The sequence below is a fragment of the Pleurodeles waltl genome, chromosome 3_1, assembly GCF_031143425.1.
Source record: "Pleurodeles waltl isolate 20211129_DDA chromosome 3_1, aPleWal1.hap1.20221129, whole genome shotgun sequence".
Classification (NCBI taxonomy): domain Eukaryota; kingdom Metazoa; phylum Chordata; class Amphibia; order Caudata; family Salamandridae; genus Pleurodeles; species Pleurodeles waltl.
Window position 1 is genome coordinate 1,640,869,115 of NC_090440.1, and position 17,555 is coordinate 1,640,886,669.

The 17,555-nt window shown below is 43.9% G+C and overlaps 1 protein-coding gene across 4 annotated transcripts in view; it reads left to right on the top strand.

Annotated features, from left to right (window-relative positions):
* Positions 1 to 17,555, top strand: part of DYNC1I2 (dynein cytoplasmic 1 intermediate chain 2) — a 384,780-nt gene that overhangs the window by 338,616 nt on the left and 28,609 nt on the right. The window lies entirely within an intron of this gene.

A 17,555-nucleotide genomic window follows, 5' to 3' on the forward strand; every position in this document is an offset into this window, starting at 1 on the left:
ATATTTGCCTAAGCAACCTCTCCAAAAAGCGCTGCATGTTCAGACCTTCTACACACTATGGGAAACCCACGAATCGAAGGTTGTTACCCCGGGCCCGGTTTTCGGCGTCCTCTAGTCTCCACACTAAATCTGTGTTGAGGTGTGGATTTCAGTCACTTCTTTTCTGAGGGTTTGTACTGTATCTTCCAGTTTGGATATTTGTGTTTTGGCTGAGGAGACCATCTCGGCAACTTTTCGAAGGTCCTCTCGGAGAAGGGAACCTTTGGACCGGACCTCACCCAGCCCCCCCTCCAGCGCCACTCAGGATGACTGTATAGCCACTATCAGGAGGGCATTATTTGGCACTACAAATGCAGGTTGCATCACAGTATCCTCTGATGGGGGTGGAGGGGTGATGAGGCGACCCTTGCATATTTGTCCAATTTCCCCTGAAGGGAAGGTCTTGGCTCTTTTTCATACATCATGGCTTACTTCGTGACCAACAGGCCCCAAATGGTGAGATTGTCTGTCTGCGTTCCGCGTTTGTGGACTCCTCTGCGGTCAGACTTTGGCCCCCTACCCCACTCCAGGTTGGTGTGGTTCAGGGTGTTAAAGCTAGACTTGCCTCTCTCAACCAGTGTGCATCTCCCAGTTCCTGCTTATGTTGTCTTGAAGGACCCCAGAATCTTCCATTCCTGGGGGGTCACTTGAGACGTTGCTTGTTGTCCTGGCAGGCCTGGGTTGTGGCTTATGCCTCTATCAAGCTCTTTGCACTCCTCGGATTAACCACTGGTTCCATGGTGCAAGAGGGTTCCAGCCTGCATGTGCCCCTTGTGTGATATTTTCTTATGGAGGTATATGACAGGTACCATTGCCTAGCCGTCTGACTTTTCCCTATTCTGGTCACAGCGGAGCGGATGAGGGTGTCCCCTGATTGCCTCCACAGATGATGTCTGTCACTATGCCTCGCTGTCTCTGACTCTGTCCCCCAGTCTTGCAACTGGGCTCATCCCAACCAGTGTCCTGTCTGGGGCGGCTTTGCCTCACTGCACAGGGTGTGGGCCACGAGCAGAAGGGGCCCAGAGGTGAGGGTTGAATCTCCTTTCCGTTATGGTTCCTCCTTGCCCCCTTTCAAGGCCCCTTGTATGTGTGCTTTGTCCCGGTCCCTCCCGGCCTTCCGTACTGTTTCCAAGATCCATGCCTCACTTCGGCCACGCCTGGTACTGCCCACCGCTGCAGTAACACAAGTTGCTCTGGTTCACAGGGCCTCTGCAGAGCCCAATGGCCTGTCTGCTCCCACCCCGTGTCACCAACGCGACCCCAGGGTAATGCTGCTAATCCAGGCAGACCTCTCCTCTGGCACGATCCCGGCGGCAGATTCGGGCCCTGGCCTACCTGCTTATATGGAGGGCCGTCCCACTCCCTGTAGTCTCAGGATCTCTGGGGAGTCTTGCGGTGCGATGTCCTCCTTGACTTCACACCCTCTGTCGAGCTGTCTCCTAGCTGCTCGAGAGGCGGGGTTAGGCCTCCTCCACCCTTGGGTGTGGCCTCACCGGTGATCGCTGGTCCCCACAGGCCTCTTCCCTGGAGCATTTGGTGGGCACCTTCCCTGGTGCTTGCGACGACCTCAGGGCATTTGGCAGCCTCAGTCCGCTGCCCCTCCACATGAGTGTGTGCGGCCCTGTGCAGGGGGAGAAAGCCCAGTTGGCGAGGATCGCGCATCGGTAACCTCCTCCTCCCTGCGGCTTCTCCCTGCACTCTGCCTCCTCATGTGCCCCTCCGATGACAAGTGCCTCTCTCAAGCCTAGTCTCCACTGCTTAGTGTTTCCCCTCCACTCCACAGTCATGGACCATCATCTCCACTACAATCACATCAAATTGATTAGGATAAAACAGGATTAAACAGGGCCCTCCTCAGAGCTCTTTCACCAAACATCGATCCCCGTTGCCATCTTGGCCACGCTCCTGCTGTTTGAATTGTTGATTGTATCTGGAAGGAATTTCATTCACACAGCAGTCCTACCAAGCATCCATACGAAATACAAAATGCCTGAAGACTTACCACCATCTCTGGTGAACACCCAAACCCAGCGCTGTCATCACACAAGTAGCCCAACGTTGTTCGAAGAACCCTTCCACACCAATCACAATACAGCCTCACAAGCCGCCTCACAAGCAAAGCGCCTTGACAACATTGGAGAGGGGTTCTCGACCATGACCAGTACTACTGTACGGGCAGCCAATTAATCAATTCACTGGCAGTACTGGGCAGGCATGACCACCAAATGTTGTTGGACATTGCCACATACATGGAATTTCTCCCAGAAGACAAAAGGGCAGAAGCAAAGAAAAAAACTCTGCAGAAAGGGGAAAACTCCTCATCAGAAATCATAGATTGCTCTATGGATTTATGGGTTTAAATAGGATCCTGACAGCTGGCACGGACAGCAGTCCTTGAACACTAAGGTTGGTTGAAGGCCACAACATTTAGACCTGAAATGCAAAATGTTAGATTTGCCATATAATGGTGGCACTCTGTTTGCAGACACTGATATCGCAAGATCTTTGGTGCATTACAATTTAGAAAAACACCCTTTAGAGGGGCTGCGAAAAGACACTTTTCCATATTGAGGAGGATACCAGAGGCATCAGATTTATCAGTCCTCTCAACAGCCTTTTATGCCAGCTTACCAGGCGGCAGCCTACCCAAGCAACCACCAAGGAGAAGGCAGGCAGCGCAGGCAGGAAACACTGGCAGAAAACAATGACAACGCTGTAGGGGGCAGCTGTGCCTCCTAAAACTCACCATCCTCTGGGAGGAAAAAATGCAAAACTTTTTCTCATCTATGGCATAAGATGAACTCGGACAAATGGGTCTAGGATCTCATCTCATAGGGTCATACATTAAAGTTCACCCAGGTCCATCCACCACTCCACCAAAACGAGGACACTCACTTAACGTCCATCTTCAGAAGGAAGTGCTAGCTGTGATAATCAGAGGGACCATAGAAAAAGTCCCACATTTTCAGCAAGCAATGGGCTTCTGTTCTCATTTTGTCCTCATAGACAAGAAAAAAGGGAATGACAACCCAACCTAGACCTCTGGAAATTATTTACGGACATAGTTTTTTCACATGGTCACACTCTCTGACATCCTGCTTCTCCTAAACACGGAGAGCGTATTACAACTCTGGATTTACAGGATGCATACTTCCACATCCCTATCCATCCCAAACACTGAAAATAGGTACGCTTCACTGAAGCCAGCACCCGTTCCCAATTCTAAGTCCTCCAATCCGGCCTCAAATCAGCTCCCCTCATTTACTAAATGCCTAGCCCCTGTGTCAGCTACTCACAGGAGGGATGGTCATTAGGTATACCACTTCCCCTACCTATACAGCTCGTTGATAGAAGCACCAACATCATTTCAACTGTCCAGTGCCACAAAGGTTTTCCTAAAGTTGTCTCACTGTAAATTACCAAAAAGCAACAACTACTCCATCCAAGAAGTTAATGTTCCTGGGTTCATCACTGGATACTGTCTATCCCAGGACAGGTAACAAAGGCTTAAGTAACTGGCTCTCAAACTGTCCAGAAAAAAAAAACATTTCAGTGCATCTGTTCAAATTGCCTCTCTACATGCAACCAATCTGACCCCTCTTGCACGCCTGAAAATGAGAGCCTTACCGGAACAGCTACAAAATCACGGATTCAAACAGAATGATAGTTCGAGGACCAGGTGAACATCACATCAGTAATGATGAAAGCATTAGTCTGGTAGTGCCCGGATCACCCACCTATCAGAGGGCCTGACCTTACCTCAAATACCCGATTTCGTAATAACTACGGATGCCTTCCTGGAGCACTTGAGAGGTCATCTGCAGGACCTGCAAATTCAAGGAATGTGGTCTCTGCTCCAGAGGACCAGGTACATCAGTCGTCTGGAGCTCAAAGCCATCTATCTCAGTCTCCCAGCTTTCCTGCCAAGCATAGCAGAATTTTAGCTGTTAGTTCGCATGGACAAAACCACTAGCATGCGCTATGTGAAAAAACAGGAGACACAAGATCACTGGAACTGTCCAAGGAAGCTCAGAAAATCTGGAGTTGGCTGACAACACACAGAATAAATCTTCGGGCTGAACATGTTCCCAGGGCAAACAATCCCTTAGCAGACATGCTACACAGAACTATGAACAGCTGCCAAGAATGAGAGCTTCATCAGTCGGCGCTAAACAGAATCTTCTCGCTCTGAGGCAAACCGGCACCAGTTCCCTTTGCAATAAAGGAGAATCACAAATTCCAGTTCTGTGCAAGGTGGCATCCACATTCAGAATTGTGGGGGAATCAATTTTCAATCAGATGGTCAGGGATCTTATGCCTGCACTTTTCCCAAGATACCACTAATACCAAAAGTTTTCAGAGAGGAAAGTGAAGCAGTGTCGCTTATCCTAATAGCTCCCAGGTGGCCCAAGCAGCATTGGTGATGAACCAAGTCTAGGCCCTTGTACAGTCCGACTTCCCTCTGCTTATGCACATGGCTCCTAAATTCTATGAAGTCCAAGATCTGAATATTCCTCAGGGACCGCAGGGATATTCTCTTCAAAGCAAAGGCAGAAGCTACAATAAAAACATGTAAGCCCAAATGGAGCAGTTTCGGCTTAAGGTGTCAGAAATAAAATCTGCATTCTCTACAGGCATCACCTGAGCAGATGCAACTCTGTCCCCTTTCGCTAGCTCAGTCTGGGTTGGTGCATGTCTATCAAGATCAATCTTGCGGTAACATCTATATATAGGCATTCCTTTCATTCTTTCTCTTTGTGCTCAAACTTAATAATCAAACAGTTCATGAAAGTATTACCCAGATTTTTACCTTTGGTAATGGCTCTTCCCCGGACCTGCGCTTGAACGTAGTTCTTTTTCAACTCATGAAGATTCCATTCAAACCCATAGGCATTGTTGCTGGCACTCACTTCTGCCAGAAGGGTGAGTGAGATACAGGCTCTCACAGCTCAAGAACCCTTCTTGCACTTCGCGGTTGATTCTGCAATTCCCAGAATCCAATCCAAAATTCATTCCTAAGGACCCTTCTGACTTCACCTCAATAAGCCTTTTTTATATTACATATTTTTTTTCCTGGGTTCGACCTCACCAGCAGAAAGATCTCTCATAAGCTAGATATTAACAGATGTCTGAAGTTCTACACTAGCACTAAACAACTGAGAAAACCTACCAGCTGTTGGTCTCAAATGCACACACTAGTAAGGGTCCTGCAATCACAGAAGCAACCATGGCTCCATGGATCTCAGTCGCTATCCAGTTTTTGCCATTTGAAGGCGGGCAAACCGCTTACAACAAAAACCAGGGCATATTCAACTACGGCAGTGTCCGCCTCAACTGCTTCGTTTGCAGGCGTGCCTCTGTAGAAAATATGTCATGCTGCGACCTTGAAGAGTATGCATACATTCATGCAGCATTTTGGCACAGCGCAATGATACAGCGGTTGGACAGGTTGTATTGCGCCACTTCTGTAACATGAGGCTCTTTGGGTTGCATGTGTACATATGTTTGATTCTGTATTTATGCAAACTTGTATAGAATTTAGAGATAGCTAGATAGATATGTAATGTATATGTATAGCTGGATACACGTGTATAAGCATATATGTTTATTTTGAATTGCATAGGAATATGTCATGTTTATATTTCTACCCACCATCTGCTATTTGTGGTATTACTATAAAGTATCCAAATACATTAACTGCTGTTATTCTGATTCAAGCATGTAAATCCATGAAAGATACAATACTGGAGAAGAAAATAAGTTAATTACCTATAGCTGTAGGTCTCCAGTATAGGTATCTTTCATAGATTCACATGCCACCCACCCTCCTCCCCTGAGCTCCCCAAGCTTATAGCTTGGGATTTATTTCCCACTTGTCCTTTGTAAATGTGAGGGGCTCTGCCTATCTTGGGCATATTCTACAGGGTGCTACTGCCTGATTGGTTATAGTTCAAATTTGGTCCTTTAAAAAAAAAAAAAAGACTTAGATAGGCTAATAAAGTGATTGTTCATTGCCAATATAGCCTATGTTAATGATGCATACTGCTATATTATTGTACGTGGGACTCCCACTTTGACATTGGGGAATGATTCAAGCATGTGAATCTATGAAAGATGCCAATACTGGAAACCTACACATACAGGTAAGTAACTTATTTTCTTTCCCTGGGTAGTGGCAGACACAGATCCAAATCCTGAAGCTACCCTCATCACCAAAACTGGTTAAGTTACATGACAAAATCTTGATGAAATTTCATGTCATGGGCGATCATTCCAGCCACACAAGTAGGGTACCATTTTTATCATGAACACTGGGTGGTAGGAATTTTGTGGATTCCTGCAGTTCAAGCTTCGAGTTCAAGTTCACTTATATTTAGCCAAAAATCTTTAAAACAATAATAAACTCATACCTGGACATAAAATAAGAGATCCCTCATACCTCTCCCCACCAGTCTAACACTGCCCACTACACTAAAAACCAAACAGTCTGCTCTGCCCAACCGGAAGTTTCCCGAAATAACTCTGTGTATTATTGCTAGAACCAATACATTATATACCATGTTAAATATACACAATATTTCCAGTCATAACATGCTTTTAGAAACTTTGAGAGGGCACATGCAACATCCAAAAATTCCATAGTCGTCGAAATTGCAAGTGCTTCAGTCCGATGAGAGAAGTTATATTTTATTAAAAGCGGTTTTAAGTGAGTCCTAGAAAAAATGCAAACAATCTAATAAAAGATGAACATTAAAAATTTGAAATCCAGATGAACAGTTATTCTCAGCATTCAAAAGACCATTAAACTTCTCCGATCTAACATATCGCACACTCTGAGCCACCTGGAATTTTAAGATTAATATGTGTAACTGGGCAATTTTTCTTAGTTTGTCCTAGCCTCCAATGCTCATCTTAACTCGCTCTTCCCAATTTCCTCTGCACATAGCCAGCATACCTTTTAGGCCTCAAAGGTCCACAATTTATCCCAGAAACTCAAGGTAGACTTTTAGGGCAGGAAATTCCAAGTTTGCAAATCCCCTTCCAGTCTTCTCGTCGGGCCCATCGCCCTTTTGGGCAGATCAAACCATTTTTCAAGCATCTGTCCCCCCACCCCCCTTTCCAGCTTGTCGCTGAACTCAAGGCCAGTAGCTCAGCACAGTAAAGGCATTGGAAGGCCACCATTGTGTTAAAGGCTGTTAAAAGCAGAGACTATGAGGGACCACCGTGCGAGTTCTTAAAACATACAAAACTTCCTATTGTTGAGGCTGCACAAATCTCCACTGTTTCTTTATGTAGGGCCCAATTCAGTTTTTTAGTAAATACAATTCCTAGATATTTATAAAAAGTGACCTTCTCTCCCTTCCTGTTGCCCACCAACCAATTGTACAGTTTGTTTTTTCCCAAAAGCAATTTTAGTTTTTTCTAGGTTAGCCTTCAAGTTATTTGGCTCACAATATGTATTGAATCTATGCAATTTCCTCTGAAGGCCCACTTGGGTCAAATCCAGAATGGCTAAGACATCTGCATAGAGGAGGCATGAGCTGTGTCTGCCCTCCTCAAGAAGGAGTTAGTATTAGAGTGGGAGCTAGGGAAACCTGCTAGGAAAAGAGAAAACTGTGCAGGGGCCAGGACACATCCCTGTTCCCGCCCATTACCTTAAGGAACTTTCTTCAAGAGGGCCCCATTTAGATCAAGCTCCACTTGGGCCCAATTCTGTAAATGTAGTTACTGAAGTATTAATAATAAGCATGAAGGGATAGAAAGTTGCTGCAGCTTCTCTCACAAAATGCTACGATCCACTAAATCAAACGTGGAGCTAAAGTCAACAAAACAGCAATACAAATTCCCTGTTGATTCAATTGCTTTTTTATCCAGCGGCAAGAAGCTAAAACAATGATCTAGTGTTGAATGCCCTTTCTTAAAGCCTTCCTGTTCCATCGGAACACTATCATTACCCTCAATTCAGTTCTTTAGGGAGCAAAGTATTACTTTTGAGTATAATTTGGCGCCTACATTAAGGAGGTTTATCAAGCAGAAGTTACCCGGGCCGTTTGTCTCTCTTTTTTATGTATGGGTTTAATAATAGCACCTTTCCAGCTTTACGGAAATGCCCATCTCTTTGTTTTACTTATAAAGGCGTGAAAAGAAGGACTCCCACTAGACCAGATTAGACCTTATTACAATTGTCCGAAGATTATCAAGACCGGCTGCCTTTGTTAATTTTAAAGAGGCTCTCCTTTTTACCAAGGATTGAACTAAGAAGGTCTCCATTGGCCTCTCCCCTAATAGGGGTCAGGTTCCTTTCACGATTACCTCTTTTTCTTTGTAGATATTAAGTAAGTGACCCAAGTATTATCTGAGACCGTGCACTTCACCAGGGGAGCCGACCTAGAGCACCTTCTCTGGACTAGCTGCCAAATATTTTTAATTTTCATGTCTTTATCCTGGAGAGTGCAGATCTTTTGATCCCAACTAGACTGATTAAAAAAGACCTGCTTCTTAGCTCTGATCAATACATCATACTCCTGTCTTACGCTGTTAAAGTCCTTTTCCCTCCTAAGAAGCCCATCGCCCTTACTGCTTTCCCCATTTTCTTTCTGTTAGGGCCTCTGTATCAAACCAGGGCTGCTTTGCCCCACTAAGTTTTTCCATTTTCACCCCATGATTCCATGAACTAACTAAGGACATCAGAAGTTTGACTACCTCTGAGATGGTTGCAGAATACCAGATCAGGGTATTCGGGGCCAATTCCCCAACAGGTCTCACATCATGGGTAGCTTGATATTGCAGCAGGAGGGACATATATCGCCAGAGGGGGATAAAAATCCCCTGCTAAAAGGATCAGTGGGGCCTCTGGGAGCTCTGTTAGAGTCAGCCAATCTGTCTGGAAAGCCTCCCACATTTCCTTCCAGGACTCCCATTAATTTACGTAGACATTGATGACTAGCAAACTATTGATTAGGTAGCGGTCTTCGTACAAGTCTAGAAGACAAGTCAGTCGCTAGTTGTCAGTATAATTCTTGCTCCTTTACTGCACTGAGTAGATACCAAGGTCATCACCACACCTTTTAAGTGCCCTGGCACCTCTTTAGTTCCACTTTTCACAAATTTCATAAACCCACTCTTGTCTGAAAGCCCACCCGCCAGCCAAGCCTCCTGAAAGCAAATTACCTCATTATGCTCCCAGAACCTTTTTAGATCAATTGTTCTTTTAAGATTATCCAACCCATGTTCATTCCATGAAAAAACTCTTAGATTGTCGGGTGAGGCAACTACCTAATCTACCCACCTCCCTCCAGGAATAGTCACTCTTCCTATCCACGCTTAGACGCACAAATCTGTTGTGCAGGAGGAGAGGGTCAGCCACACCCTTTCATAAGTGGGCAGGGATTGTTACCTCCAGAGTCCCACAGTTGTATCCCACCATACGGGAACGTGGTTGCTTAATGCCCACCCCAGTCACCATCTTTACTTGTTTCCAGTTGAGTCCTGCATGATTAACCAAAAGAGATAACTAAAATCGGAATGGCTCTACTTCTACTGTAGGAACAATTAGTAAGCCTAACTTAGTGAGCTGTTATCTAGCCTCCAGTACAAGGCCAACAAAAAACTGATGAACTAAAGGTAGCCATTGTGGCTTTTCTCCTTATTAGTGATTCTATAAAGGCTACCTGCTCAATGTCACTCGTAGTTACCAACCCTAGGGTCTTGCTGGATGCAAATCCCTCTAGTAAGCTTGACCTGCTCATGGCCTCCATTTACTTACTCTCTTCCCCTTAGTGTCACTTCAGAATATAAATTGTTTACCTTAGGAGCCTAACAGAGCTCCTGTGTCTGATCAAGGTCCCATTCGAGCTTAGGTTATCTGATTGGCATGGTGTAACGACAGATTGTAGTTTTAGGACTCTTGACAATCTGCAGGGTGGAACTTCTCCATGCCCCATGGACTGCTTTCCCCGATCTTATGCTGCCTTACTTCCTGTCCTATTGGGTAGATTCCGGATGCCTCTACTTTGGGTGCTGAGGATAACAAAGGCCTCCTTTACCCAGACATTTGACATTTCCCTCACTCCTTTCTCCCCTAGTGTGTGTTCCTCTCCCTTTTCCCTTTCGGTTCTTTCTGTGGATTCCTGCAGATGCTAAAACTATCTGCCACAGAAATGTTAGGCAAATATCTGATTTTATCAGATGTTTGATGTTTGCAAGTATTCTCAGTAAGAAAACATAGTGGGATCCATGCTAGTCACTCCATTCTGGACTAGTGTGGTAGTTTTCGCTCTGTGACAAAAACATGTTGTCTGCACGTTGCATTTTGGACAGTTTCCTGTTGTAAGCAATAGTCCCAGCCACACAAGTAATGCACCTTTTGTATCGGGAGAAGTGTGGGAATGCTTCGTGGTAGGAATTTTGTGGCTCCACGCACACTGCAGAACCTTTCCTCACAAATGTGTGAGGAAAAGACAGGATTTAAGTCAAGGTTTAATGTTTGCAGGGCATTCAGGGTAAGGAAACATAGTGGGATCCACACGAGTTATACCATTCTGGACCCTGCTAGATGTTTTCTGAAATGGGGTTTGGAAGATTTTGGTGGGTGGGTAGCCGACCCCAAGCCCAACTACAGCAGTTTCAAACATCACCAGAAAGGGTCAATTTACAAGGGTAAAATATTGATTTCTCTGCATTGTGTTTTAGGGCATATCTTTTCGTGGGTAATAGGTCAAGACACTTGTATTATCTAGAGAAATGTGAGAAAGCTAGTTGATCAGAATTTTGTCAATCTCTACAGATTGCTGAGCTTGTGTGAATTGAGCCAAAGTTTTATGTTTGCAGGGCATGCTAGGTAACAATACTTAGCAGGATCAATGTGAGACTCTGCTAGTTTTCAAAAATGTCTGGGTTTCATAGGTTCCCGTGGGTGGTGGCCGAACCCAGGCCCAAATACAGCAGCTACCCAAATCACCAGAATGGGTCAACTTGTCAAGTCATTGCGTTTTGTGGTCGGTCTTATGAGGGGGATACAAAATGGAGTACCATTGTAATCGGGAGAAGTGTGGGAAAACAGTATAGTAGAACATTGTTATTATCAATTGAAGTTCTCTCCATTTATATCTTCCAACCCAGTATGCAAAGTAGAACATATTTTGCAAAATGCCCTCTGAATCACAATTGTAAGGGTAACACAAAATTGAGATTTGTACAAATAACCATTATTCCTAAACTCAGTAATGTTGTACATATTTCAAATATACTTATGTTTCTTTCATACCCATTTTTAATTCATTAGATTTTAAAATATGAATTGTTGCATGGTATGTACACACTGAAAAATCATTACAGGCTGCAGTTCAGCTGTTGCATCTGGAAATTGTATGTTTTGTAGCATGAGTCTATTCTGGATTCACATGCTGTGCATTATTCCTCCATTTAGTGGTTGGGTCCGCAATTCTCCAACTTTTAGTAGTTCTTACTCTTTTTTTGGGGGGGGGGGTGTTGTTTTTGTTGTTGTTGGGCATCAATGGATCTGCCCATTTGGTGCTTTCTGTGATATTGTACCCCCTCCTCCAGAAGCTCCCACCTCTGGTCGCCATCTTCAGATCCTTTTTTCTGCCGTTGGTTCCAGATGCTTGCTAAAGGATTTCCAGTACAAGGAAGAAGTTTGCCGAAAAGATCAGCAAAATCAAATAACATCACTGATGAAGAAGTACTGGAGGAGAATTTGAGAGAGAGAGGAGAATTTCCTGGATGATTTTCAAGAAACTTCAGTTCAGGGGGCTCCCTGGACAGCCAGATGAAGAAGACACCATTCCAGTTTTGCAAGAACTGCCACAACAAGTTACCGAAAAAGGACAAACACCAGTCTGCAGCCTCTGCCTGCCTGTCAAATACGGAAGTGAAGACTGCAACGCCTGCTCCGTGTTCATGTTGAAGACGCTGAGGTTTACAGAGACAGAGGCAAGCCCATCACAACATGCAGGCGCAACAGACGACTCCATTCCTAAGAGGCCCGGGTCTCTCAAGTGAAGAGGAGGAAAACATCACCAAAGCAGCACAGGGTGAAACATCTTACGCAGACTTGCGGATCGTCGACTACGAATGCCAGGCGGTCAAAGGGATGAAGGAGATCCAAGGTAACCATCGTCCTCAAAGAAAATTCCCAAGTCATGAAAATATGACTCAAGGGCATTGAAGGGAGACTCAAAGTCAAAGCATTCGCTAACCTCAGGAACGCCCCGAGACAAGGAGCCCCTCTGATCCCTCAAAAGGGACACCGCAGGAGGACCCAAAAGAGCCAAGTCGTCGAAAGAAGGATGTGGTATGGACATTTCGATGTCAAATTCAAACAGGTCACAAGCAGAATATCAAAGCTCGATGACCAAAATGTCTTCGGAAGATATCAAGCCTCGATGCTGAAGAAATTGCAGTAGAGACTGAGAAGAAGAGGTGTCTCGAGGCCGAGATGGCCGCTCTCATACAGAAAAAGAAAGACTTCAACAAAAGTCTAAAGAGTTTTCATATACCACAGAACACTTCAACGCTGAATGATTAAAGCAAAAAAGAGGTTGAGGAACTCGTGCCTCTCATCACCTGAGCCCCAAGAAGAGGCAGAGGAACTCTTATGTAAGGAGGAAGATGAACAGATGTACCAAGGTTCTAATGAATCTGAATATGCAGAGCACAGTGGCAAGACCTAGAGACAGACTTCCCTGAAGAAGGAGTTGGCAGGTTTCCATCGAGACCTTCACCTCCGTATGACATTGACATGTACAACCAGGTCATAAAACAGGCTACAGACAATTATCGATGGTAGTTAGAGGAGGAAAGACCCCCCCAATCTTGCTTCCTGCTGAAGACACTTATACCAGCTCAGGACAGGAATCGATTCCTACCCATGCTTCCTAGCGTCCTACACCAGGGAACCCGCCAATTGTCGAGTGTAACTCCAAGGTCAGAGAAATAGTACTCATATTTTGCGAATGATCCAGCATATATAAAGGGCATGGTACCTGCTGGATCCATTATAGTGTCAGCAAGCAAAGAAGAGGGCAAAAATTCCACCTATGTAAAGGCCGCCTCCAGAGAAGGAGAGCAAAAGAATGGTTCTCATGGGGAAGAAGTTTGAACGCAGTGCAGCTAATCAGTGGCGCATTGCAAATTCAAATGTACTACTTAACTGTCAAGCCCACCAACACTGGGAGGAGATGGGAGAACTGATGACACCTCACTGAACAGTACAGGAAAGGGGCAGCACACTTAGTCAAAAGTGTCAAGAGCTTCGCCAGTGCATGCTTGAAATACACATTGGACGCGGCAGACACATCAAAGTGACAAATGATGATGGTCATCACCCTGAGTTGCCATTCTTGCCTTAGAATTCCAGCCTTCAAGTCAGAAGTGCAGGCCAACATTCTTAACACCCCCCATTTAATGGGGAAACAGTTGCTTGGGAGCACGGTTGATGACACGCTCAACCAATTGAAAAAGAACAAAATTGCAAAATCTGTGGGAGCCTTGGAGTTTTGTGGAGGAATACATAGGGGGACAGTACCATAGCTCAGACCTACAGGGAGAGAAAACGTCCAGGCAGGAACATCCCACCAGAGTTTCCAGGGAAGCATCCAGTCAGCCTCAAAACCACAGAGTTGGAAATACCAGCGTCCAGGATGACAGTCCATTCGGAGAAGGAGCAGAGGAATGGGTCAGTCACATAGAGGAGGCTCAGCTCCAATGAATAAGTGACTTGCCAAGAATCATTGATTCCACACGACCAGCACCAGTGAGAGGCATGAACAAGGAGCAAGGACTCCTACGAATAACATCAGCAGGAGGCAGAAGATCAAACTTTCTTCAGGAATGGGGGAAGATAACTTTAGACAAATGGGAACCACCAGCACATAATACAATTTGGATATTGCGTAGTATTACAAAAGGTTCCACCTGCAAGGGGATCAAGAAAGAAAGTCTCTTCCAAAGAAGAAATATCTTCTCTCCTTAAGGAGATCGAGGAATTGCTGGAGAAAAAAACAATGCAAAGAGTACCGAAACAAGAATTCTACAAGCGAAATTTCTCAACATATTTCCTAATCCCCAAAATGGACAGTTCTCTACAACCAATTCTAGGCCTCAGGTTTATAAACAAATGTATCCAAACACAAAACAATTAAAGATGACAGCATTGCAAGATGTCTTTCCATGGATTACATGGCAACCATAGACTTAGAGCACACCTACTTACACATCCCAATGAATGTACAGCACAGAAAATACCTACGATTCGTGGTAAACAAGAGTGTTTACAAAGTATCTAGCAGCAGTAGCAGCACACTTAAGACAGGGCATACGTGTTTATCCTTACCTGGACAATTGGTTAGTAAGAGCAAACTCCTACAACAAGTGCAGAAAACATATACAGCAGGTAATGAGGACTCTATTCACATTGGGGTTCTCAATAAATATAGAGAAGTCATCTCCACAACCAGAGCAAGAGAAAATGTTTCTGGGGGCAAGGATTAACTCAATTCAAGGGAAAGTGTTTCCCAACAAAAAGAGAACTCAATCAGTATTGATGGAAACAGTGAAGACATGGGGAAACGATTAGGGAAGATGGCATCATGCATCCCTTTAATCCCATATGCAAGAGTTCACACAAGACCAATACATGAATTGTTACAATGCAACTTGGAGTTTGGAAGATCTAGTGGTTGTGCTACAGGAAGAATTATTGTGGTGGAACAGAACAAATATAGCCCAAGGCATGAAATTTCATCTGCAACCAACTCCAACAGTACCAATCACAACAGATGCCTCATATGGATTGGGGTAGTCATATGAGCTTGCTCAAGGTGAGAGGAGTCTGGAAGGAACAAAATGTGGTGCAACACATCAACTTCCTTGAACTGAAAACAGTGTTACTAGCCTTAAAAGTGTTTCAGAGACAGTCCTCGGGCAAAACAATATTGATCCAAACAGACAACACAACAGGCAGGGAAAGACATTATAGATAATACAGAAGCAGACAAACTGAGAAGACAGGCATCATGCTCACACGAATGGGAACTCAATTAAACGATACTCTAAAGGATCTTTTGGATGTGGGGAACACCAACAGTAGATCTTTTCGCAACTCCAGTGAACGCAAAATGCCAAAACTTTGCATCCAGGCAGCCATACTACCAATCCCTTGGGAATGCTCGGTTGATGAACTGTTTAGGAAAATTTGCTTACTCTTTTCCCCTCATCCTACTGTTACACAGAGTAATACGCAAATGCAAGAGGGCAAGGCAGACATGGTTTTCAGAACTGATAGAAATGCCACAGGGGAATTGCCAGTGCGACAAGACATGTTGTCAATGGAAGAAGGAAGGGTACTACATCCAAAACCCAAGTCTTTGAGCCTAGTAGCCTGGCTCATGGAGATTTCGAACTCGGTCATCTGAAACTACCAGAAAAAATAATGGCTGTTCTTACAGAAGCAAGAAAGCCAAAAACAAGAAAGTGCTATGTTGCAAAATAGAAATTATACTGTTTATGGTGTCTTTAAAGGGGCTCACTAAGGAAAAACACTAATGATTCAACGCTGTTAAACTGTTTAACACACCCGTTAGACTGCAATTTAACACAAGTTTTGTTGAAAGTACACTTGGCGGCAATAGTGGCTTACACAAGAGGTCAGATAGGAAGAAGCGTCTTCACAGCTCCAGTAATTAACCGTTTCTTAGCTGGGGCGAAGAGAATTGCTTTATCAAGGAAGGTAATTGCACCCATATGGAACCTGACGCAATTTATGAAGACATCCTTTGCACAAAGCCACAATAAAGAAGCTCACACTAAAAACAACATTGCTAGTGGTCAGAACATCTCTTTGCAGGTGAGTGAAATACAAGCGCTCGCAGAACCATATGTGCAGATTCACAATGACAGAATTGTCATGACAACAGATCCACAGTTTTTAACCAAAATAGTTTCACACTTCCACATAAATCAAACAATACAAATATTATGTTTTTTCCAGAACCCAAAGAATCAAGCAGAGAGACCCTTACACTGTTCGCAAGACGTGCCATGATGTACTACATTGAAAGAACGAAGCCAAGCAGGAAAACAAAACAACTATTTGTCTTCTTTGCAGACAACAATAATGGAAAACCAGTAACTAGGGGTATAATTGCCAGATGGATCTCACAACTATACAACTATGCCACACAGGTGCCTGGGAGAAACTGAACTCAACCCCAAGGGCACATACAACAAGGAAAAAAAGAAGCAACCACTGCCTCTCTAGCAAATATATATATATATATATATATATATATATATATATATATATATATATATATATAGATCCATCCATCCATCCATCCCTGGGCCCAGAAGAGTCTTATGAATTGCTATAGCACTTTTATAATTTGGCCATCAAGGCATAAAATTGCACATGAAAATGTTGTTAGCTATTTCTGTTTACTCCTGCTTATTTTCATTCATTTTTTATTTCAACGATTCATTTATTTGGGAAAACCAAGAGTGATGTACACATGAGGCTCCTTGCTGAACTCCAAATTCTTTCTACTTTTCAAAAATGTATAGCTTTCTGGTCTCACACCTATTTCTGACATAAATTGCATTTAGGAAGAAACAGCAAAAATAGGAAAACTCGAATACCACTTAGAAAAATGCAAGAACTGAGGTAACAAAATGTTCAGAAGGTGATCTTAGCACAGCAAGCCTTTTGTTGCTGCCATTTTTAGAAACAAAATGTACACCTACATGCATTACTCATTTTTCCCATTTCTCAAAAAAACAAAATGCTGCTATATTTTGACTATTTTCTCAGTTCCAAACCATGTGTAGCTCAACATACTGAGAAAAAAAGGAAATGATGTCCTGGATAGCTTTTGTGGAAAATAGTTATGAAGGCTTAAGCATAAAGTGCTCAAAACATCAAAAAAGGCTGGTCTTTTGGGAGGTGGGGAGGGTCGAGGGGTGGTGGTTGAAGCCTCTAAATAAAGGGGTTAAATAACAAGCCAAGACTGCATCCGCGGTCGCCTGCAACCTGTGTTTTGTTACAGTTAATAGCTTGTCTTCTGTATAACTTGTCACCACCCATGCCCTTTGTTGTGCATTCAGCGATAAAGCTGAGGCATTGGGGTGAAATATTAGCCGCCTTTTTAACACCTTGTGCTGTCAATAAATATGTGTTTTCAGCACTTGAAACGATACTTTTTCAAATAGTATCTTGATGCTGCTTCTTTCTTGATACAGCTTTAATCTGCGCAGAAAATGCGAATTGTCTTCAGATTTGAGTAGGCAGAGTTGACCTAATTTGTAGTATTTGGAGAAAAACAAATGCGTGTCCCGTTCATTGGTATCTGTTTAAAAAGATCTAGTTTTGTTGAAATTACAATTAGGCATGAATTCTAGATATCGCAGTATTGTTTTGTATGGCTACTTGTAAACTATCAAACTATGGTTGAATTGGCGCGCTAGTAAATTTTTGAACACGTGGGATATTAATCACAATA